Consider the following 24,532-nt stretch of genomic DNA (forward strand, 5'->3'; position numbering starts at 1 on the left):
CTCAGGACCACTTTTGCTGCATCCCATATGATTTGGTATGGCATATTTTCATTTTCGTTTGTTTCCAGATAGTTTTGGATTTCTCCTTTAATTTCATCAATGATCCATTGGTTGTTCAGTAGCGTGTTGTTTAATCTCCACATTTTTGTCACTTTCCCAGCTTTTTTTCATGGTTCATTTCCAGTTTCATAACATTATGGTCTGTAAAGATGCTTGTTATGATTTCAATCTTCTTAAATTTATTGAGGCTTCCTTTGTTTCCCAACATATGGTCTATCCTTGAGAATGTTCCATGTGCACTTGAGAAGAATGTGTAGTCAGATGTTTTTGGATGGAGTGCTCTGTATATGTCTACTAGGTCCATCTCTTCCAGTTTTTCATTTAAGTCCACTATTTATTGACTTTTTGTCTGGATGATCTATCCATTGATGTAAGTGGGGTATTAAGATCCCCTACTATTATTGTGTTGTTGTTAATGTCTCCTTTTAGGTTTGTTAATAGTTGCTTTATGTACTTTGTTGCTCCTATGTTGGGTCCATATATATTTATAAGTGATAAGTCTTCTTGGTGGAGTGTCCCTTTTATCATTATATATTTCCCTTCTTTGTCTCTCTTAACCTGTTTTATCTTGAAGTCTACTTTGTCTGATATGAGTATGGCAACACCTGCTTTCTTTTGTTTGCCATTAGCTTGGAGTGTTGTCTTCCATCCTTTCACTCTGAGCCTGTGCTTGTCTTTAGAGCTGAGATGTGTTTCCTGGAGGCAACATATTGTTGGGTCTTGCTTTTTAATCCATCCTGCCACTCTGTATCTTTTGATTGGAGAGTTCAGTCTATTTACATTTACGGTAATTATTGATAGATGAGGGCTTAATGTTGCTGTTTTGTCACTTATTTTCTGGTTCTTTTGCATTTCCTTTGTTTCTTGTCCCATTTGTTTCAGACTGCCAATTCAGTTTGGTTGTTCTGTCTTATGACTCTTCTAGTTTTCTCTCTGTTTATCATATGTGATTTTGTTTTGATTACTTGTTTAGTGGTTACCTTCAGGTTTGTATAAAAAATCTTGTGTATGAGATAGTCTATTATCTGATGGCCTCTTATTTCCTTATACTAAGTCAATTCAATCACTTTCCTCTTCCCCTTCTAAGTCGTTCTTGTTATACTTTATTCTGTCTTGTGTTGTGGGTGTGTGTTTACAGTGATGAGGTTATATTTATTTTTGGTGAATTCCTTCCGTTGATCTTTGATTTTGGTATTTAAGTGGTTGCTAACCTATTTCGGTAAAGATCTACTATTTTTCTGATTTTGTCTACCTATTTTTCTCCTTGCTCCAAGCTTTGTATTCCCTTTCTTTTCTTTTTTCCAGGCCTGAGGGCCTTCTTTAGTATTTTTTGTAGTGGGGGGTCTCGTGGCCATGAACTCCCTTAGCTTTTGTTTATCTGGGAAAGTTACTATTTCTCCATCATATTTGAAGGAAATTTTTGCTGGATAGAGTATTCTTGGCTGAAAGTTTTGGTCTTTCAGTATTTTGAATATATCATTCCAGTCTCTCCTAGCCTGTAAAGTTTCTGTTGAGAAATCCGCTGAGAGCCTGATGGGAATTCCTTTGTACGTTATTTTTTGTTTTTGTCTAGCTGTCCTTGATATTGTTTCTTTGTCATTGACTTTGGCCAGCCTTACCACTACATGTCATGGAGTGGTTGTATCTTATCAGGGGAAGAGTTTACAGGAAAGCTCACTCTGCTATGATGCTGGTGTCACTTCACATTTGATTTTGACAAGACTATCAGTGAGAATGGAGCTAAGAGGGCTGGCCCAGTAGTATAGCAGTTAAGTTCGTGCACTTCGCTTCAGTAGCCTGGGGTTTGCAGGTTCGGATCCCGGGCATGGACCTACACACCACTTATCAAGCCATGCTGTGGCAGCGTCCCATATAAAGTAGAGGAAGATGGGCACGGATGTTAGCCCAGAGCCAATCTTCCTCAGCAAAGAAGAGGAGGATTGGCAACAGATGTTAGTTCAGGGCTAATCTTCCTCAAAACAAACAAACAAACAAAAAGAATGGAGCTAAGAAAATGATGAAGAAATCTTAAAAAAAAACAAAAGGGGAGATGGTATAAAATAGCAATTTGAGCCAATAGAAAAGCAAATTACTAGGGAGGATATGGAATTACTCAGTGCTCAGTGGTATATAGTGTCTATTCAAAGTTACTGATCATAATTTGCAAGGGAAACCAGGTATGTGATTAGTTGCTAGTTTAGTATCTCAGGTTTCTCAGAATACTTTTGGACACAAGTAAGACAAGATCCCAAATAAACCTAACAAGTAAGGTAGATTTATTTTCTCAAGTGAAAAAAAATCCCAACATTGTATTGTTCCAGGGTTGGTTAAGCCAATGGTTCACAGTAACCAAAGTTCATGCTGCTTCCCCTGGCTATTCTCAAAGTATTGACCTTTTCTATGACTAGCTTCCCTCATGGTTGCAAAATGGCTGCCACAGTTTTAGGAGCCATATGCAGATATCTAGGCAAAGAAGATGGACCATAGCACCAGTATGTCTTTTTTTTTTTTTTTTTTTTTTTTTTGTGAGGAGATCAGCCCTGAGCTAACATCCGCCAATCCTCCTCTTTTTTTGCTGAGGAAGACGGCCCTGGGCTAACATCTGTGCCTATCTTCCTCCACTCTATATGGGACGCCGCCACAGCATGGCTTACCAAGCAGTGCGTCGGTGCGCGCCCGGGATCCGAACCAGCGAACCCCGGGCCGCCGCAGCAGAGCGCGCGCACTTAACCGCTTGCGCCACCGGGCCGGCCCCACCAGTATGTCTTTGTAAGGGTAAAGTAACTGTTTCTGGAAGCCACTTAGAAAACTTTCTTTCATTGGCCAAAATTTTCATGCTTCAACCACTCCACAATGAGTGGAATGGGAAAACATGGTTGTCTTAGTCTAATCAGAGCCTACATCTGCACTTGAGTCAGCCTTACCTAAATTAACTGGTCATGAAAGATAGTATGGCTAGAAGAAAAAAATTATGTACTTTTGTCTGAAAGGGAATGGGGAATGACAGTTGTGTAGGCATTAAGCTCTTTATGTTATAGTTGAGTAGAACTAGGTTTAGGTTTTGCCAAGTGAGTGCAAAAGAAAGAGTGGAAGACAACGCATTTGGGAGTATTTGCAAGTGAAGATTAAAATGATTAACAATGAGAGAAATGAAAACATGACAGTCTTGATGGACCGAAGAGATCAATGGGTTGGTGATCTTGAAATCAAAGTATTGCAGAAATAATAGGAATATTATTAAAGATAAGTTTTCCAGATGGAAAATGGTTTGGGGTTGTAAGATATTTGAAATTATGATTGTGAGGATGGTAGACTTTCTGGTATTAATTCTGGTTGACCTTTTAATGTTTATCCTATTATGATAGGAAGTGGTTTTAAAAAATGAGTCATAGGGCTCAAGACTTTTTTTATTCTATACATTACAAAAATTGGGCTTAAAGATAAGTTTCAGAGTTACTGAAACTTAAATTAAAGAGTTGAGATCGCTACTGAAATGCAGTGCATTAAGGTTTTGGAAGTATCTCAGTTAATAATGGTAGGGAATAAATAGATATTTCATGGGAGAATCTAAAAATAAAAGGATATAAAGTATATAATATATAGAATGTATGAAAAATATTTATCTTTTGTGGACATAAAAAATAGAGTATATAAAGAAATCACCTTGGCCTTGTTGACCTATTCTGTAGTTTGTCACCAATACCTTGCCTTTAAAAGATGAATGCCATTATCCAAAATTTTTGGTTAATTAAAGAGATTTAGAAATAGTGAGGGATGATATTCGATGTGACAGATCAGAAAGGGACCTTTAATAAGTTGTGCTCCTTAGTGGAGATCTAGATTCTGTTTTCTGGTTATTTCTTTCTCTTGTCTTTGTACTCTGGCAGCATGCTTTTGGTCCTTAGCATGCTCTTTCGCAGAGTGAATACCTATGTATATTAGCCGAAACAACGTGAAAACCTGCCAAGGGTGGTGTTAGAGTCAGACTCTATGTTACAGCTGTGTCTCACCATCAAAGTTGGCTGACTAACACAATTTAGGTGTATGTTTCCATGGTTAGCAGGCCTTGTTTTATGCAAAAATATCTATTGGCTGAGCATCAGAGTTCATAAACATAGCTGCCCCATAGTTGTAGGCTTGTTTTTCTTTTCATTTTTCTCTTCGTCTAAAAAGCTTAAAGCTGTAATTGCCTTCAAAGCTTAGGGAAAAGTCAGCCTCATTGGGTAGGCCAGCTCTTGTGTGCATCAGTTAAATTCTATGCCAAGATGCATTAATTATTTATGAACTTGGGTTTTAAAATGCTTCACTTGAAATATCTATTTCTACTCCCACAGTTCTTAGATTTAAAAAGGGAAACAGTAAGTAAATGGCACAGGAAAAATTAAAACAAGGATAAATCTTTTAAAACCCCCAAATTTTTAACGGGTAGTTGCCATATAGAAATGTTAAATAGAGAACAAAATATTTATATCAAAAGATAGGTTTTTTGAATTCAACCTTGTCATTTTTCACATTTATATAATATCTTTTACCACTTTTTACTTTGGAAACTTCAATCAATTCTATTCAATTCATCAGTGATTTAATGATCACTTATTACATGGAAAGCACTAAACTGATATATTCAGAAATAAAAATAATAGTTATTTGCCCAGCCCTCAAGGAACTTAAATTATAAATAGTGCTTTAAAAGCCATCGAGTCCAGTATTTTTCCAATTGCATAAGCCCTCTAGATTTTGTTTCAAATATGTGTTTTTAAGACCTAGTTCATAACAGAAATTTCTATATTAATATTTTTCTGAATTTACACACAATCAAAAAGGCATCTTCAGGGGAGCCAGCCCCATGGCTTAGCGGTTGAGTGCACGCCCTCCGCTACTGGCGGCCTGGGTTCGGATCCCAGGCGCGCACCAATGCACTGCTTGTCCAGCCATGCTGAGGCAGCATCCCACATACAGCAACTAGCAGGATGTGCAACTATGACATACAACTATCTACTGGGGCTTTGGGGACAAAAAAGGAGGAGGATTGGCAATGGATGTTAGCTCAGGGTCCGTCTTCCTCAGCAAAAAAAAAGAGGATTGGCATGGATGTTAGCTCAGGGCTGAGCTTCCTCACACACACACACAAAAAGCCATCTTCAAAGATTCAAACACTTCTTTCTTGATATTTCTCTCGGTTGCTCTCATTTACCTCATTATTTCCCTTAGAGTTTTGTAAGGAATGTATGTCGGCAAATTTCCCTCTACTGATTCTTTGATCAATTTGTTTCTTCCCTTTGTATTCACTGAATCTTTCATACCACCATCAACTTAGTACACTTTTCACATTTCATTGATGTGCTGATCTATCTGGTCATTAATGGAACCACGAGGAAGTTAACAAATAATTTACTGCTTTGTTTGAAAGAGCCCAAGTTTTCTGGCCCTTGGGGCATAATGGAAGATCCATTTGTTTGTCAAACATATGCCAGATGAAGCAGCAAGTTCTAGATCTCAGATTTCAGTCCTAAAATGTTGTAAATAAGTATAGGTATTGTTTTTGTGCCAGAAACAATAGAATGAACAGATCACAAGCTAAATATCTTAATTATATGTTTTTAAGTACAGTGCCAGTTAACACCAACTCTATTTTTGCTGTGAAAATCTAATATTACCTATAGAAGTTCAACTTTTTATCCTGTCTTCTAAAATAAAACAAAGTTCATCATAAAAATTTTAGAAAATGCAAATACAGAGCCTACAAATTTAAAATAACCTGATGTCCTATCACTGTAACATGTTATAAATGTATGCACACACACTCAAAACATGCAAATACTGGACTGGTCCAGTGTTGTAGTAGTTAAGTTCGTGTGCTTCGCTTCAGCAGCCTGGGATTCGTTCACTGGTTCACCACCGGTTCAGATCCTAGGCACAGACCTATGCACCGCTATCAAGCCATGCTGTGGCGGCAGCCCACATAGAACAACTAGAAGGATGTACAACTATGACATACTATGTACAATGTACAACTATGACATACTATGTACAACATACAACTATGTACAACTATTTACTGGGGCTTTGGGGAGAAAAAAAGGAAAAAAGGAGGAAGATTGGCAACAGATGTTAGCTCAGGCCCAATCTCCCTCAAAAAAAATGCAAACGCGTAAATATACATATATGAACTATAGTATAAGCAGCTATTTTTAATTTTTTTTAATTAATATATGTTCAGTTTTGGCATAGTCTTTAATATAATTATTTTTACTGACTGCACATATTCTGTTCTGTGGAATAGTGTAATTTATTTAATCAAACCTTGTCAATCATTTATTTCATTTCTGATTTTTTATAAAAAAGCTAAAATAAATATTCTTATATATATATCTCTGCATACATCTCATTGTTTAGGATAAATTATAGAAGTCATGATGTTAGATTAAGTACACAAGAATACCTCTTCTCACTTCTACAAATATATAGAAATAGTTCATGAAACAGTAAAACAATATCATAGTGCTAAAAAAATACGTGAACAAGAAATATTTTGGAAGTCCCAACAGGAAATGAAGCCCTGTGATCCAAGAGATGCTGGGTCAGGAACAGGAGTCTAGAATTTCAACCTTTGCATAATGACAGAGACAGCATAGCTCATGCTTGGGTCACAAAGCCAGGCTAGCTACACAAATGTGGTCGGTAAAGTTTTGCCCACTTACAGGAGAAACAAACTGCTTGTATGTGGTGGCAGGACTTAAAAGAGCAGCAGTACAACTTGGATCCTGGCCAAGCCATATGCTGGTCTAAAGACAGGAATACTGTCGTCTAGTGTTCTGAATACTTTTAGATGACCTATTTCTGAGCTGTGGATCCCTTGGGCTGGGCTCAGATGACCTATAAATATTGCACAGAGAGGGGTGATCTGGTGGAAAAGAAAATCATTCCAATGCAAGATGAGTTTTCAAGCTAAAGATTTGCTGACCTAAAGGACAAGAAGTTTGTTTCTTTCTCACATAATAGTACAGAGTGGGAATTTTAGTTTGGTGTTGGCTTTGACGCATACAGTTGTTCAGTGATCTGGATCTGTAGGTGGTTCTTCCGTCTTTAGTACTTGGCTTCACACTTGCTCTTATCACCATCTTGAAGGACCTAGGAAAGTGGAAAGGGCAAGGGAAAGCGTGGGTGGGGGGTTTATGAGCCACATGTAGAAGTGATACATGTTGCTTTTGCTCAAAATCTGCTAGTGAGCATCTAGGAGTCTCACACTCGAATTATGGAATGAAAGCTTGCAGTTATTAGTGAATTACAGGCTAATATAAAAATTAACCAATTAAAATATTGGAATTAAAATACAGTAGTTGATATAGTAAATTTTAATAGAAAAGCTCTACAGTAAACTGGGCACTTCCAAATATATAATTAGTATACTGAAATGTAAAACTGAGAAAAATCATTCAGAATTTTAGAACAGAGAGAGAGACGAAAACTCAACAAGTGTGTAATTGAATTTCTAGGGGCAGCACAGAAGATAAGTGGGGAGAGATACAATTGAAAGTTATAATGGCTAAAACTTGAGAATTGAAGAAAGCCGAGAGTACTAAATTGACAAATAATAAAGCAAGCAGACTAAAAAATAAAATATACACTTCATACATTCTAATAAAGCTACTTAATAAGAAAGACAAATAGAAAACCCCAAAACTACCAAAGAAAAAAGAATTATTACTAACAACAACAACAAAAATAATTATAGCAGACTTCATGTGTAATAGAAGAAGTCAGAGGAAAATAGAATTATATTTTGAAACTGCTTTGGGGAAATTGTTATAAACCTCGAATTCTATATCCATCTAATCTTTTACTCAAAAATGAAAATAGGGGCCGGCCCGGTGGCGCAAGCAGTTAAGTGCGCGCGCTCCGCTGCGGCGGCCCGGGGTTCGCTGGTTCGGATCCCGGGCGCGCACCGAAGTACTGCTTGGTAAGCCATGCTGTGGCGGCGTCCCATATAAAGTGGAGGAAGATAGGCACCGATGTTAGCCCAGGGCCGTCTTCCTCAGCAAAAAAAGAGGAGGATTGGCGGATGTTAGCTCAGGGCTGATCTCCTCACAAAAAAAAAAAAAAAAAAAAAAAAAAAAAAAAAATGAAAATAAAATATGTGTATAAGCAAAACATAATTGAGTTTAATAGCTGTGGGACGTCTACGGGGAAAACTATTAAAAGATACACTTCAACAAGAAATAAAATGAAGCCAGAAGAAAAGAGTGGAAAGAAAGAAGAAATGGTGAAAAAATTAATTGGTGAACCAAGTTGTTAAATAGAAATAAGTATAAGTTTAGAGGGAGAAGAAGATGGAAAAAGGAGGAATATGGGGAGGAAGTGAAATATGTTTATGTGCTGGCTTTGAACTTTGTAAGAAAACATATAAAGGTAATAAGTTTGTTCAATATTTAAGGCTGATCAATGAAGTTAGTATATGTAACTTAATGAGTAATGGAGGAAAAGGAAGAACTTATGAATTCAAAAAAGGTAAAAGGAAAACAAAGCAAAAGCAGCGTAGTGTATGTACAAGATTACAAAGGTACGACCAAATACACATTAGTATTAAAGTCAATAATAAAGATAGATGAAATGAACTTAATGTTTATGAGACACAAAGATTAGAATTATATAAATATAACTATCTGCTCATTAAAAGAGGCACACCTATAGTAAAACAAAATAAAGAGGTTGAAAATAAAAGGGTGGCAAAGGATTCACCAGGCAAAGACTAACAAGAGAAAAGTAGCATTATAAATAGAATTTAAGGCAAACTAATTAAATAGGATATAAATAAAGGAGGTGTAGGAGAGGAAGAATATTCCTGTACCCTCTTAGTTCCTCTGGCTGGTCTAAGAATTAAATTGACATGAGACAGAATAACATCAGAAAATCAACAAATTTAATAACATGTATACATGGGAGAAACCCAGGAAAATGAGTAACTCACCAAAATAGCCAAAGCTACCACCTTAAATACCATCTTCAGCTAAAGACAAAGGAGGATGTTGGGGGTAGTGGTTTGGGACTTAAAAGGAGAGGAAAGTAATTCACATGGTGATGGAAAAGCAAATCTTTGGTAAACAAATGTTTGCCATGCCATGCAAAGACAGGGGGACATGGGGAAGGGCTAGGTTCCTCCCTGGCTACCACACCTAGTTTATTATATCATAGTTATCTAAGGTATTAGTTCCTTTCTGGAACAGGCCTTCTATCTTAAATTTTTTTAGGCAGTTAGGGGGAAGGTCAAAGTTTCTTTCTGAGTCTTTTGTTCTTAAAAATAATCAAGCCAAAGAGACTCATTTTGGGGTGGCAAATTTTGATCCCCCACAGAGGTTCCTTAACGTTAAAAGGAAGATAATAATCATAAACTTGTATGTATCTAAAGCATAGCCTAAAAAAATACAAGGTAAAACCTGAGAGAATTGCAGGAGGAGAAAACAAATTAACAACCGTATTTTCTATATCCATTTGTAAAAACAAAAAGTAAAAAATGCCAATTTTTCTTCCTTGGCCAGTGTTATAGTAGATTGGTGGCATAAAAGACCCTCTAACTTCAAAACAAGGAGATTGTAGATATGATACATTCTTTGAGGCATTGCTGGTCTCATAGGAGGTAGTAGTGGTCTCCAAGGATAACCCTCCCAAACAAGTGAGCAAACAGAAGACAAGAACTGGTGCTGGTGATATAGGCAGCAAGTAGAGGCACAATGGATATCAGCTGCACAAAAGCTGTCTGAATACTGAGCTTTGGGCCAGAATCATGGTGGAGGAACTGAAGCTGGGACTTCTTAGTGAAACTGTTCACCTGAAAATGGTTAGAGCACCACCCATGTGGGTGGTGCTTCCCAGCTACCTGAAGAAGCAGAAGCAAATCTTATCTTAAGGAAAGCTTTCCCAGTTTAGGTCCACAGGAATCCCATAGATTAACATAAAGCAATGAGCTCACAACCAAAGATAATAAAATATGAGAGTTGTCAAGGCAACATATATAACAGTCAGTAGAAATAAAGTATCATATTTAGACTACTAAGGGATGAACAAAAAGTAGTTTAGGGGACTTAGGAGGCTTTGTATAAAATAGAAAAAAGAAACAGAAGACAACCATAAAGATGAGCAAGAAATACATGATTAATAGAAATGTATAGGCAAATTAGAAAAGTGAAACTGATAGAAATAAAAATATATAATTTTCTATTTATCTAATTCTATTTATCTAATTTTATTTATCTAGTTCTAAAATTAGAAAATCATAAATATATTAAACAGCAGAATACACATAGCAAAAACTGGAAAACATATGAAGAAATTACCTGGTTATGAAGTACTGGACATTTTTTGAAAGTGTAGCTAACAGGATTTGCCCATGAATTGGAGACAGTTTATAAAAGAAAGAGAGGAGTAAAGATTAACTCCAAATTGTTTTGCTTTAGCAAATGGAAGGATGGAATTACATTTGCCTAAGGCAAACTCCTTGGTTTGAACAAGGACTACTAGTATCTCATTTCAAGATGTGTAAGTTTGATATGGCTATCAGACGTTGTTGTTATCGAGTAGGCAATTAGGAATATAAGTCTGAAGATCAGAAACAGGTCCAGACTGCAGAGATACACTTAGGAGTCATCAGCCTCTAGGTGGTGTTTAAAGCATGAGATGAACATGATTGCAAAGGTCATATGTGTAGCATAGGGGGAGAAGAGAGAAGTTTCAAAGATCAAGTCTTGGAGAACTCCGACACTAAGAGGTGAAGAGAGCAAAGAGAGGAAGAGGAATCTGACACTTTTGAACAGGATTAATTATATGGATAGAAATGTTCTGTGCTGAGAAGAGTAACCTTCGAGTGCGAAAATCTGTGTTAGAGTTTAGGCTTTATTCTAACAGGGTGGTTGACCTTGGGCAAGTTACTTATTCATTCTAAGGAACTCCTCACTGGTTCTTCACATAGCTAGTCAGGTCCAGCTATGATTTAGATCTAGTTTAAATGTCATTTCCCCAAAGAGGTCTCCCCTGTGCATTTTTATCCATCATTGAGCACAATTACTCCCTATTACCATGTCTTGTTTATTTCATTTGCTTATTCCCAGTCTAAAATTAGCTTATGTGCTTATTTATATTGACGTCTCCTTCCCTTTCACCACCAACACAGATATGTATACTAAATGTAAGTTTTTTTGCCTCGTTCATTACTTTGTCCTCAACTCTTAGCATCGTACCTGGCATGTAGAGCAGGATCAATAAATAACCGTGAAGTAAATGAATGAATTTCCCAAGAATGAGAAACACTGAACTTAAAACTTGTCTCTGTCCTAAAGGACGCTTCACTAGCTAAGCAAATTAATTTAGATTCTTAGGGAAAATTAAATATTTAGTACATTGCTTAAAAATGCTCCTCAATTTTCTGAAAGAAAACAATTTTATATTTTTAGAAGCGCATTTTTTTGACTTATTCATGTATCCTTTATCTTTTCTAGCCACATCTACTTGTGTCTATTAGGTCCAGACATTTTAAAACATTGGACAAAAACTTGCATACCATCTACATAGGAGAAACAACAGTCCCAGAGAGGTGATTGGAGGAATTCTCTGTCCCACAATACACAAGCACATGTGCGTGCACGTGCACACACTTCATGCTCTCCCTTTTGCATTCTGAAACATGCCAGAGATGGATATATTTGGATGACTTTTCTACTCCTGAGGTATTTCCACATGCCTTTACAATTGAAATGTTATTACATGCACCACCACGTCTAAATTCCTAAGAGAAATTCTTTGAATTATCCTTATCCTCTGTCCCCTTTTGCCACATATATTCAGAATTACTGAGAATTTGCTTTCATTTGGCATATAACCGTAAGAAGGAATGTCTTTCTGGCATCTCTTCTGTTTTTGCTAATCAATCTGTGTAAATACACAGGAAAGGAACAGTAACAACTTTTGAATAATGGGATTTCATGAAATTACAGATGTAAATACATATGTGCACTATATTTTCATAAGAACTCAGAGAAGCAGGAAATTTATCAAGTTATAATCAGAAAACACTAAGTTATAAAAGAAAGAGACAATTCTCACAGGAAATCAAACATTCTCACAGAGAAACTGCAGTTTCTTAAAAGATTGTAAATGGCATATTTGCAGCTTCCTAAGCGACCACCCAGTCACATAAGTTATTTGAAGACCACCGTCTTCACTTTTACAGCTAAATAAACTCTGTGAACACTTTCACTCTCTTTCATGTCAGTGCCATGGATTTATGATCTCTTCATCCCAGAATACAAGAGCTTTTTAGTTTGCCCATGAATTTCAGGATCTCTGGTTGTATTGTTTACTAGAAATAAACAAATTCAGCAAATAGGAAGACTCTTTGAGAGTTCCCTTCTGGAATCTCCTTTGAATAGATGTATGGTACATTCATTTTTTGAAACGTACCCTGGCATGATACAAATATTGATTTTTTTCTTATTTTTACATTAAATTGTTTATTAAAGTGGTTATAATTATTATAAAAGTGACTTTATTATTAAGATATTATCATTTCATTAAGGAGTTTATAATTTTCATTGAAAATATTTCACCAAGTCATATACATTTAATTCATCTTCCTTTATAGTAATTTTTTTTTGTGAACCAGTGTTGGTAGCAATAGGAAATATATAAAAAACTTTGAAGTTCTCCTATAAGTACCTGTTAAACATTGTATAATTTAGGGAGCAAAGTTTATAAACTTTCATTTTTGGCAAAGTAAAAATTATGACAAGTAAAACCCCTTCATATTTATCGGAAAACTGATTTGTATATTTTAGAAATCACTTCTTTACTGAATATAGTCAACACAGTGATTTCACATTTATTCAACATTGATATAATAATATAACTATTTTTGTGATATATTCTGTTATACAAATGTAAACTTTTCTTATCTTTCCTCTTTTTTTAGTGTCACAACGGATTCACGGATTTTTATGTATTCAATATTTTACCTTCAGTGCAGTGACTTGTGATGCTTTAATCGGCCAGTGGGAGCCCCTTCAAGCTGACTTGGGGTCCTTTTGACAACCTTCCCATTAGGCTTCCTTGTTTTCTTGCACAACAAAGGTCCCAGGCTCGTGTTGTGTTTTCTCTATTCTAATCCTGGAATGTGTCCAAGAGCCCTGGTTTATTTTAGCAGGGTGTATGCAAACCAAGATCTGAGTTTCTGGGTTTTAGGGGTGCTCATTACCACTAAAGTGAGGTGAACTTTCAGTAACTTAAAAGTCATGAGTTAATATTGACATGTCTAACTTAAATATATTTAACATGGCAGAATTTTTCTTAACTCCTTTGATTTTATAATTTTGCCTCTTTTATGTAAAAAAATCTTAGTCACCAGTATCAATAACACATTTACTTATTTGGTTTCGCCTGCAATTTGAATACAATCTTTATAAAATTACAATACTAGTATATATGTTTTTTACTAACAATAAAGCTACTGGGAGAAGTTTAAGATTTCTTTGCAATTCTTTTTTTTTAAAGAATATTTCACTAATGATGTACTGTCTGAGTTGTGCTCAAAAGCTGCACAATTTTTTTCCCCTGTGGTTATAATACTAATTTGATATACAGTTAAGTTTCACTCAAGTCATTCCACCTCCACTCTTCCTACTTGCCACATTAGTGTTCCTCCTCCAGGCTCACCTTGCCAATATCTAGCTTGGGTAATCTTGATTATTTGTTTTCTCTTCTCCTGGTATAAGACTGCTGAGTGTTATTGAGGGGATAATGTAACCATTATTGTTAAGTTCAGTATATATTGATTTTTTTTTACCTGAACTGACCTTTTATTCATGTTTCATAATTATTTTTATTAATTGGTGGTTGACTTTCTATCATGATTCCTAATATTCCCTCCTAAGTTTTCACCTCTTTATGGCTCCAATGAACTTCTTATGTACAACAATCACTTTGTTTCGTTTTCTCAAGACAAAGCCAGGGAAGTCTTAGGGAATCATTAGCATACACACTTGTCGTGATGTTGCAGAGGTTGCAGAGTTCTCTTCTGCATGGTATCTAGGCAAAGGGAGGCTACTATACTCTAGAAAGGGCATGACCATCGAGAGTTGAATGTAACAGAAGGTTCAAGGTTAGAATCTACTTCTATATTCTTCCTTCTCACTGTGTTTCGCTAATTCCATATTAGGGTCCTGCCTGTAGCCTGGGAGACTTGCTGAGGCTGTGGACTAAGGCTTCTTTGTAATTCTGTTGCTTTAACATTTGGTCTCGGGTTTTATTTTCTGCCCAATCTACCCTCCCGCTGCAGATTATGAGTCTCTTTATAGGCCTTTTGGCTTTCAGTCCATAGTCTAAATTGACTATTGGCTGGGTTGAGTCAGCTACTTTATTCCTTCAGTAACTATTCAATTCTGTAGTCTTTTAAATTACTATTACCATTGTTTCTCCCCAATACTGGAGATATTGCATAAACCAATGCTTCCCCTTTTAACTGTATCACATCCAATTCACCACAGTAATAATGATACCACAGCCTGACAATGGTATTATTACCCAACTTACAATCAGCTATGGAGTTCTTGTTGGAATAATTTCATTATTCCATCCTGAGGATCTGATTTTTAAGACAGTTTCTGGTACCAAGTATTTTAGAATGGGTTTCCCCAGAAGCAGACTCTAAGACAACGATTTGAGTATAATAGTTTATTTGGGAAGTTCAGAAACCACTGGTAGAGATTGAGGAAGTGATTCAAAGCGCTTAAGGTACATTTCAAGGTGAGGCTACTTGAGCTTAATCACACAGGGAAATTGTAGAAAAAAAAAATTAAACAAGATGAGTGGCTCCCTGGCCCTTCTACAAATAGAATTATAGCGTCCTCCTCAATTTCCCAGTCATACTCAGTTACAATCTGGATATAGGATAGGACCTCTGTTACAATATGAATTAGTATATTTACATGTTTTTATTTATAATTATCTAAAAAGATAAGTGGCATCCCACTGTAATTTCTTCACTGTATTAGTAAGCAAAGTTATCAAACATATTTTTTAATAGATATATAATACAAAACTTCTTGCCTTAAAATTGTTTGTTTGTTTTATGGCAAAATTCTTGCTAAATATACTTTTAGAATGTTTTACAATTGTGTTGACAAAGTACTTATAATCAATAACTTTTGTTATATCTGTTACATCAATTTGATTTAATCATTGATTTTCAGTCATTTACAGATACCTTATGTTTGCATACTCAACATTGTGTGGGTTTGTAGTCACCTAATATCTGTGTTGAAACAAAAGTCAGAAAATATGTATGTATATGGGTGTGTGTACTTTAAAATATAAGGTCGCTTACTTCATATCTTTTTTTTAAGTTAATTCTCTCGCTATTCATAAAACATGACAGGTCAACGAAATTGGATTATGTAGGATAAAAGGCTCAAAGGACAACATTGAACAGATTTGCAGCAGTTTCACCACATTTGGCAGCATGGTTTAATGAAAGAGCTTTTTAAGCCACTCAGATATTGTTTTAAATCCCAGCGACATTACTTAAACTCTGTGTCTCCATTTATTAAGCTGCAAAATTGAACAGCTTTTGTCTACACTTCTAGGTTGTTGTAAGATGAAATGAGATTATATATACTTTTACATTTAACTAAATCTGTACTTACCTTTACCTCCTTTCAATGTGTGCTCTTGAGACTATTCCTTTCCTTTCTTTATTGAGTGAGCAAATTCTGAATGAATGAATGAATAAACGAAGGAACTATATATAAAGCATTTAGCAGGAAAACTCCCAGAGATAATATCAAGAGACTACTTATAGACTAGGAAAAATATTGTGATACATGTGACACTACAAGGATTACTTTCCTTAGTATTCAAAATGCTTGTACAAATTGAAAACATACAAATAAACAAACCATTGGGAAAATGAGCACAGGATGTAAAAAGACAATTCACAGAAGAGAAATGCATATTATCAATAAACATATGGAAATATATTGAATATCTCTGAAGAGAAACTTCTAATCACTCACCAATTACTATTGATTATCCTTCCTACACATCTTTCAAATTGATCCTGTTAGTTCCACTCTCACTTCCAGTGACTTCATTCAGTCCACTCCATCTCTTTCCTGGGTTACTACAATAACCTCTTAATGGTGTTTCTTTTTCTAGACTTCTGATTTGCAACCTAGGTTATTTTCCTATAAAATCTGATCATCTCATCAACTTACTTTAAACTCATTTGGGGGTACTTAGTAAACTTAATGTAAAGTTATTTCTCTAGGATTATTTTTTACCACATACTTCTACCACTACTTCCTATCCTAATTTTTTTTTTAAGTTATTCAAACATACCTTGTCATCTCAGGCCTCCAGGCCTTCACCTGTTCTATACTCTACTCCAGGAATACTCTCCCCATCTTTGCCTAACTAACTCTTGGTTCTGACGTCACTTATTCTGGATATAAAGACAATGACCCTCATCCAACCCGGGTTATGTGTTTCTCTCATGTGCCTCCATGTCAGCTGTCAAAACAGTCATTCTGTTGTAGTTATTTGTCTGATTACTTGTCATTTGCTTCAGTAAAGTGTGAATTTTTCAAGAATAGGGACTGTGAAAGCAGTGCCTGAATCACCTTCAGTGCTCTTCTGTGTTATTTCCAGCACATTGAATGGCATAATAAATATTCAGTTGTGATCGTCAAATGGATAACAAATTAATGAATGTAATATACAAAATATCTGAAGGGTAATTAAATATCATTTTAACCAATAGATAGAAAATAACATTTTTAGTGCCCACGGGATAAATCAGTTATGTATCATGTCAAAGAGGGAACCTCAATAAATTCCAGTAAGAAAATATTATATGGGCTACATTTCATGACCAAATACCGTAAAACTATGAACAAAAATTACCTGAAATAATCTAACCATCTAAAATTTTTAAATACTATAAAAATTCTTTTGGGTTAAAGAGGAAATGACAACTGAAATTATAGCTTCTTTGAAAATTAATTAATTTTAAAATTTAAAAAATTATGGGCTCTAGCCAAAGCTGTACTCAAAACAAATTTATAGCCTTTTTTTTAAGGGGCATAACCCAAAAAGTACTTGATTCCAAAAGTCTTAAAAAAAATCCACAAAAAACAACTATAATAAATTTACAGAGGGAGTGAGAATTAGAAAAAATAATAACTTAATGGATTATAAAAATATTATGATTTATTAGTAACTCTAACATATGGCTATCTAAAAATAAAAATAGATAAAATTTTGAGAGTTTTAATCTATCCATATAAAAGAAATAAATAATTAATATTAAGCATGAAACGAGGGAAAATAATCACAGGTAGAGTAGAATTAGAATTAGGGGAATGTTATGTTCAGTTCCATGAATGCTATGTTCAATTCTACATTAATAATTTTGAGAGTTTTGATTAAAATATATTGTTTCATTGGAAACTTATTACTATCAAAACTAATGGAGATTTTGAAGGAGAGCTGCAAGATCCAAGATACTGGGAAGAAACTAGAATCAGATAAATACTATTTATGCTGACTCGCTGGTTTTACCTTTCCCTTTTATGTTGGATATGGCATAGGGAAAAACAAAAATGGTTCTAAATAATCAAATTAACACAAATTGTAGCTTGGAGGACACACTCAAACTGTCCCAATCAATACCCAAGAATTAGACCTCTCTATCTGTAGATTTGAAAAGGTTTGTTGTACATTGGACAATCTCATATTTTCAATATATGTGTTCCCATGGCTAGAACATTTAAATATATAGCCCAGCATTGCTAAAAGTAAACAAGAGTATACATCCTGTGCCATCAGAAGAGAAAAAACTTAAAGCACTAGATACTATAGGGTTTCCCATGAAGTATGGCAGTAAATGTAAAGAGAAGCTATAAGGCCCGGCTTCTATAAGGACAGATCTATATAAAATTTTCTCTTAATGGGAAAGTAGAACTAAACAAGTAAATAAAATTTGGAGTGTAGCCATGCTGCTAGTTATTTGTGTTGTATTTATGGTTATTGAATGTAGAGAGAAAACTGTGGTGAGGTGGGGACTCTGGAGAGCTCAAGGGCTGAATTTGTACTCATCTTTCCATGATTGCTTTTTCTCTTCTCTGAGAGACAGAACAGAAATAGCTTGCCAAGGTCAGTAAGTCTATGATTTAAAAAGGGATATGATGGATGGACTTGCCCTTCATTTTTTCAGGCCCCGGGGCAAGAGCACAAATGGAAGCTCCTTGCCTCCCCCCATTCTTTTCCCACTCCCCGGCTCCAACATTACCACTGGCCCCAGTGAAGTTTCTGTAAGTAGGCCCAGGGCTATTGAGACAGGGAATAGCTGGACTGAAGTATTCAAAACATAATCTAGAAAGGACACAGGGGTGAGGGCTCATTGGCTCCATAGATTTCTTATTCCAAGGGCAGGTGTGCAACTTTGGGCCAGAGGTAGTCTTTCTGAAATTATAAAAGAAAAATTCAGGGTACTGTGAGAGATAATAGGAAAATATACATTATTAAATATAAATTTTGGCCCATGTGTTAGAGAGGGCCCTGCAAAAGGAAGTGATTATAACTTGAAAACTGAAGGGATGTAGACATTAGGCATACGAAAGTGGATGAAAGAGAATTCTAGGAAGATTGGGTTACATGAGCAATACTCTAAGATATATGTTACACCTCAATAAAGTTGTTTTTAAAATAAATAAATAATATTTTATGATGGATTGGTATGAAAGATAAGGTACAGGAAGTTTTCAAAGAATAAAGCACTGATCACTACTAGAGGAACCTGAAGAAATTCAAATGCTATCATATAGGATGATAAAATGTGAAGAAGCACATTTTGTATGGAGAGAAATCATAAGTTTATATTTACAGATACTGTATTTCAGATCCCTGTGAGATATACATGTGGATAGAGCTCAGGGAAGAGGTCAAGTTTGAAGATATACACTCGAAAGTTACCAGAATATAGATGGAATCTGAAACCATGAGACTGGAGGAGAATGTCTAGGGAGAGATTAGACAATAACAGGAGCAACCAGAAAGAGACCTTAGGACTGAGCCCCGAGTTATTCTAACATTCAGAAGATGGAGAAGAAGCTAGCAAAGGAGACTGGTAAGAGAGTCAGGAATAATAGCACTAGAATTTGGGGTCCTGGATGTCAAAAGGAAAAAGAGAGTTAGAAGGGATGGGGAACCTTGAATGCTTTGGCACAAAATATAAGAATAGAAAAATGTTTATTAGATATGCCAACCTTGAGATGACCTGAGCAGGAACAGTTTTAGTATAGAGGTAAGGGAAGAAATTTCTAAAGTGAGTAACAGATGAGTAGACAAAAGCAGTACTGTTTGAGGACTTGGATTTGAGTATTGGGATAACCTAAACTGGCATCAAAATATTCAAGCTTTTCCCTACCAAATCCCATCAGACAGCCATGTGATTTGCTTTGTCCAATGAAATGTGAGTGGAAGTGAGGCATGCTATTTCCAAGCAGAACCATTAAGAGTCATTAGATGGTTCTACCATGGCTCCTTCGCCCTGCCACTAACTTGTCATGCCTAGATGGGCTGTTTCATCAGCCTGGGTCCTAGAGGGAAAGAAAGACAACCCAAGATGGATGTATAACATGAGACTTCAATATACTAGTAAAAGATAATTCAAAGGGAATACTGTTGATTTTGCTATCTTGATTTAAACTTGTTGATGTATAATCATAATGCAGCCACTTCCTGCATTATGGGAAAAAGTAAATATGTAACAGGAGATATAAATGCAATCTGTGAATATGTAAAGTGATATTTTTAATGTAAAATAGGCTTAAAAAGAGGTAATAATATGAATACATTAAAACAGGATTATAAAAGAGAGAGAGAGATACCCAACGTAATTTAAATTATTCTTAAATGATTCTGTGAAAATCATGCAATGAATAGATTCACCTGTTTTTCTAACCTACTCTGCCTATGTCTGATTATTCTGTTACCACTTGGTCTCCAGGAACTTACAATGAGGCTGTTAAAAGACTCAGCACATTACCGAATTTTGCTTATTACATAATTTGATTACATGTAAATTCAAGTATCTGTAAATTAGTCCAAATAGCAATTTATTTTTAAGATGAGCATAGATTTTTTCATTTATTTCCCATTCTCATGTGACATATTACGGCTTATCACTAAAGCCTTATCATTGAAGCCTAATTGTGTTTTACAGCAAGGAAATTAACTATGAAGATTTATACTTCTTCATAACTTGTTTCTTGTTTTAAAATATCAAATATTTTCCATTGGAAGCACTTTTAAGGAAAATACTACATTTTATTCAAAAGTACTATATAGTAACTTCCTAAAAAGCATTCCTACGTAACCTGCTTTTTTTTTATTTAAAATACAGTATTTCCAAAATTGTGACTCTATACAGCTGACACATCTTAGTGTTCCTGGTTTCTTCCCCATCAGTGACTTTCCTATCATACTCACTCAGTTCCCAAATTCTTTTTTTTTTTTAATAACGCAGTCAGTAGCGCAAGCTTAACCACTTATTAGAAAATCAAGCTATGTTCTTTCCACTTCATACATCATCACCAGCAATAAAAATCCTGAGATCAGGATGTTTCTGGCAGCATTTTGACACTGCATCAGGTAGAAAAAAATTCAACTTGCTTTCTAGAAGTTCACAGCTCAGCATTGATGATAATAGTGCAATTGTTTTTTCTTCTGTGAAATAAGCAGTTCTGATTTCTATGGCTTAACAGGCTGAATGTACGTGCAGTGAAAGAGTGCTATTTGAAGTCTGACGGGAAACTTTTCGCATCACAGTTCTACTTTTTAAGTAACGTATTTTATTCAAAATGATAGAACTTGCAATGCTGTTAGTGATCATGGAGAATTTGGGTTTATAAAAATTGATTAGTCCATACAGGCTATTATGTAAGAATTCTAAGTTTCAGTTCTTTCTTTTTATTTGATAAGTAGGACAAAGTTTTCTGTCTCCCTTACCCACTGTGTTTCTTTCTCTTCTTGCCTCTGATTGAAAAATCTTTGTTGTAGTTGTCGTTTAGAATAATCATATTAAAATATGTTTACATTAGCAAGAAAATATTTTGAGAGATTGCTACAAGACCGTCTTCATGGTTTCCACTTCCCACATGGCACCAAGGATAGCCTGAAGACATGAATTAAGGGAGAAAATTGAGGAGGGCAGAAGGATAGAGAGCTAGGAAAATACGGGAGGGGGAAACCAGGCAGAAACTAAGAGATACTTGGAGACTGACCTTGAATCTGTACAGACTGAAAGGTAACCCAAGCGGAAATTAATGTTTTGCCTAAATCTATGGAATTAATGTATGTTGATGATCAACAAATAATAGAACAGTTTGTTAAATAATTAGTTTGACTTAGGTAATACACAACATTTGTATGTAAATATATTGGAAGGGTTGCATATGCAAGAAAGTCAGATACCCAGAATGATAAATTAAGAACAAAATTATTTTATATATATATACATATATATATATCTCCAGTTCTGCTTCAGGCATTTACAATCTGGGACAGTCTCTCTGACACAGATACACAGATAGGCAGGAATAGGGTGAAATGGCAGTATATACTTATGCTTCAAAAACCAATTTAGAAATTAAACCCAAATATAGGTCACAATTATATATGTGGATCACTAGAGATTTCTGAATACCTCTAAATATCTTTGTGGAGAACAATTATGACCTTGAAGAAGAAAAGAGTATATACAATTTCTTTACTCAAGCTAGGAAAGCTTACCATCCTTGGAGGAATTTTTGAGAAATAATTGATATATATGTGTAATGCCTAGTGGAATACTTCATCAAAGAAAATGCTTTAAAAGGGGAGCTATTTTTATTATTTCTTTATAAAACAGGACCTCTAGAGTGTTGAGATTTTTAATATGCATGAATATGCTCTGATTATATGAATGGTGTGTGATGATCTACAAATATTTATAAGTGAATAGATTAGGATTAATATGATTGAATTGGGGAAATAGTGTTTTCTTGAGAATATTCTATGGAGTCCTTAGATAGCAGCCATATATTATTAGGCAGGTTGTGCATTGTACAAAGATACCCATCTGAAGAGAGTGAGAAAGGGCTGAAAGCTAGCATCTGTGCTGTGGCATGAGCTAAGTTTTCCCAAAAGGAGTGTATTTTAAAAATATACATCAAGTTGCCTTAAAGGCTGATAGTGGTAATCTTTATGAGAATTATTTTTTTAAATATAGTTATCTGGACTTTTCAAATTAGGGCAAAATCTTTTCCTAGCATGAATCAGAATCAGGAGAATCCTAGATTTGTGTCCAGATGGATAAAAATTTAAATATGAAAACTTTTAGGTGGTTATTTACACAATTCTTTTTTCCAGAATACTAATACTCATAATGAAATATGTTTTATTTTCCATCTTTATGAAGAGAGAGAAACAGAAAAAATGGGCAACTGGTTTTAATTTGTTACATGAGAACACTTGATAGCATTTTTGGAGTATTGTAGAATATGAAGGTCTTAATGGGTTGGTCAGCTAATATTTTTCTCACCTACTTTGTTTTTCAGAAACTATTTTTTTGTGTGTGTGTGTGGAAGATCAGCCCTGAGCTAACATCCAGTGCCAATCCTCCTCTCTTTTGCTAAGGAAGATTAGCCCTGAGCTAAGATCTGTGCCCATCTTCCTCTACTTTATATGGGACGCTGCCACAGCATGGCTTGACAAGCGGTGCATCGCTGTGCTCCCAGGATCCGAACCTGGGAACCCCGGGCTGTGGAAGTGGAGTGCACACACTTAACCACTGAGCCACCTGGCTGACCCCTCAGAAACTCTTAATGAATAATAATTGAGTTCAGAACACAATGCCAATGTCATTATAAATATAAGACAACGCAAATGGCTGATTGATACACATCTAGCTTGGGAAAGTCCTCCAGATTATGATCATCCTGTACTTGCATATGCAGGACTAATTTTTCACCCTTGCTTATATCTCCTCTTCCAAATAATAGTTCTGGTTCTATTGTGACTCTTAGTGGCTAAAGTAGCAGCTTTTCCTGCTTACTGGATACTGATGTGTCACATTTTCCTCCATTTTCCTTTACCGTATTTTACTTCTTGGGTCGAGTGAATTACATTTCAAATAATCTCACACATGTGTACATTTTAGTCTCCTTTTGTCCATTGTTATTCTCTCCTTGTTCTCAGCTTCTTTTTGCCGAACATGGAAAATCCTTTCTCTTCTCTGCTCCACAAAAGTCATTGATATGCCTTCAACTTCCTCTAATTAAAGAAGCTTTTCCCGACAAATATCCTTGAAATCTCATTAACAAATCTGTTATTGAGTAGTTGAATTCCTAATCTCAGAACAGTGTGATTTTCCATAATGAGCTAAGCAGGTTTCCATGAATTAGCCTTGTAACTCGTAAACATTTTTTCTTTTTGATTAGCATAGTCTGTGGATTTGACACTACATGTAGAGATGTTGGATTTGAAAAGTTTTGGCAAACCCTATAATAAAAAAAATATGAAATGAAACTCCTGAATGTGAAAAGGTATCTTTTACTTTATTTATGTGGAGAAATAGTGAAAAAAAATGCTCTGAGACTAAACCCGTCAATTATCCACATTCCTGTTCCTACTCTATTTGTAATTTAGATATGAAAAAGCCTAAAATAATAAAGTCCCAAGAGTAGAGACATACTTTAATAACAGAGTCGGATCCCAAATGGGTCAGGACTTCAGGGAGTCTCATTACAGTAAACCTTTGGCATTTTCGTGGTTCTACATCTGCATGTTTAATTTTTTATGTATCAACTTTACTGGCCCACGGGGTACCCAGATTAAACGTTATTTCTGGGTGTGTCTGTGAGGGTGTTTCCAGATGAAATTAGCATTTGAATCAGTGGACTCAGTAAAGTAGATTGCCCTCCCCAATGTGGATGGGCATCATCCAATCCATCGAGGGATAGATGAATAGAACAAAAAGCTGGAGGAAGGAGGAATTCAACCCTTTTGCTTCCCACCTGCCAGCTTGAGCAGTGCCATTAGTCTTCTGTTCTTGAGCTGGGATTTACATCATCAGCTCCCCTGGTTCTCAGGCCTACAGACTTGATCTGGATTATACTACTGACATTCCTATGTTTCCAGCTTGCAGATGGCAGATCATGAGAGTTCTCAGCCTCCATAATCATGTGAGCCAATTCCTCATAATCAATATCTCCATACATATAAATATATCCTATTGGTTCTGTCTTTTTTGAGAACCATAACTAATACAACACCCTAACTCCTTTCTCACTTTGGTCTCCTTTTAAGTTAAAGGGGACACCTATTTTCTCTCCCAACTACCTGGCAGGAAAATTGTTATGTTACCCAGGTCTAGCCCATTAGACAACTA

General features: G+C 35.5%; 1 protein-coding gene across 2 annotated transcripts in view; it reads left to right on the forward strand.

The window, feature by feature from the left end:
* Positions 1-13,567, forward strand: part of FAM174A (family with sequence similarity 174 member A) — a 66,101-nt gene extending 52,534 nt beyond the window's left edge. For both annotated transcript variants that reach the window (XR_009217464.1, XR_009217458.1), the window contains 2 exons: positions 11,550-11,777; positions 13,019-13,567. The gene's annotated coding sequence lies outside the window, so the exon portion shown is untranslated. The remainder of the gene's footprint in view (positions 1-11,549; positions 11,778-13,018) is intronic.
* Positions 13,568-24,532: the final 10,965 nt, after the last annotated feature.

This window comes from Diceros bicornis, chromosome 1 (assembly GCF_020826845.1).
Source record: "Diceros bicornis minor isolate mBicDic1 chromosome 1, mDicBic1.mat.cur, whole genome shotgun sequence".
NCBI lineage: Eukaryota > Metazoa > Chordata > Mammalia > Perissodactyla > Rhinocerotidae > Diceros > Diceros bicornis.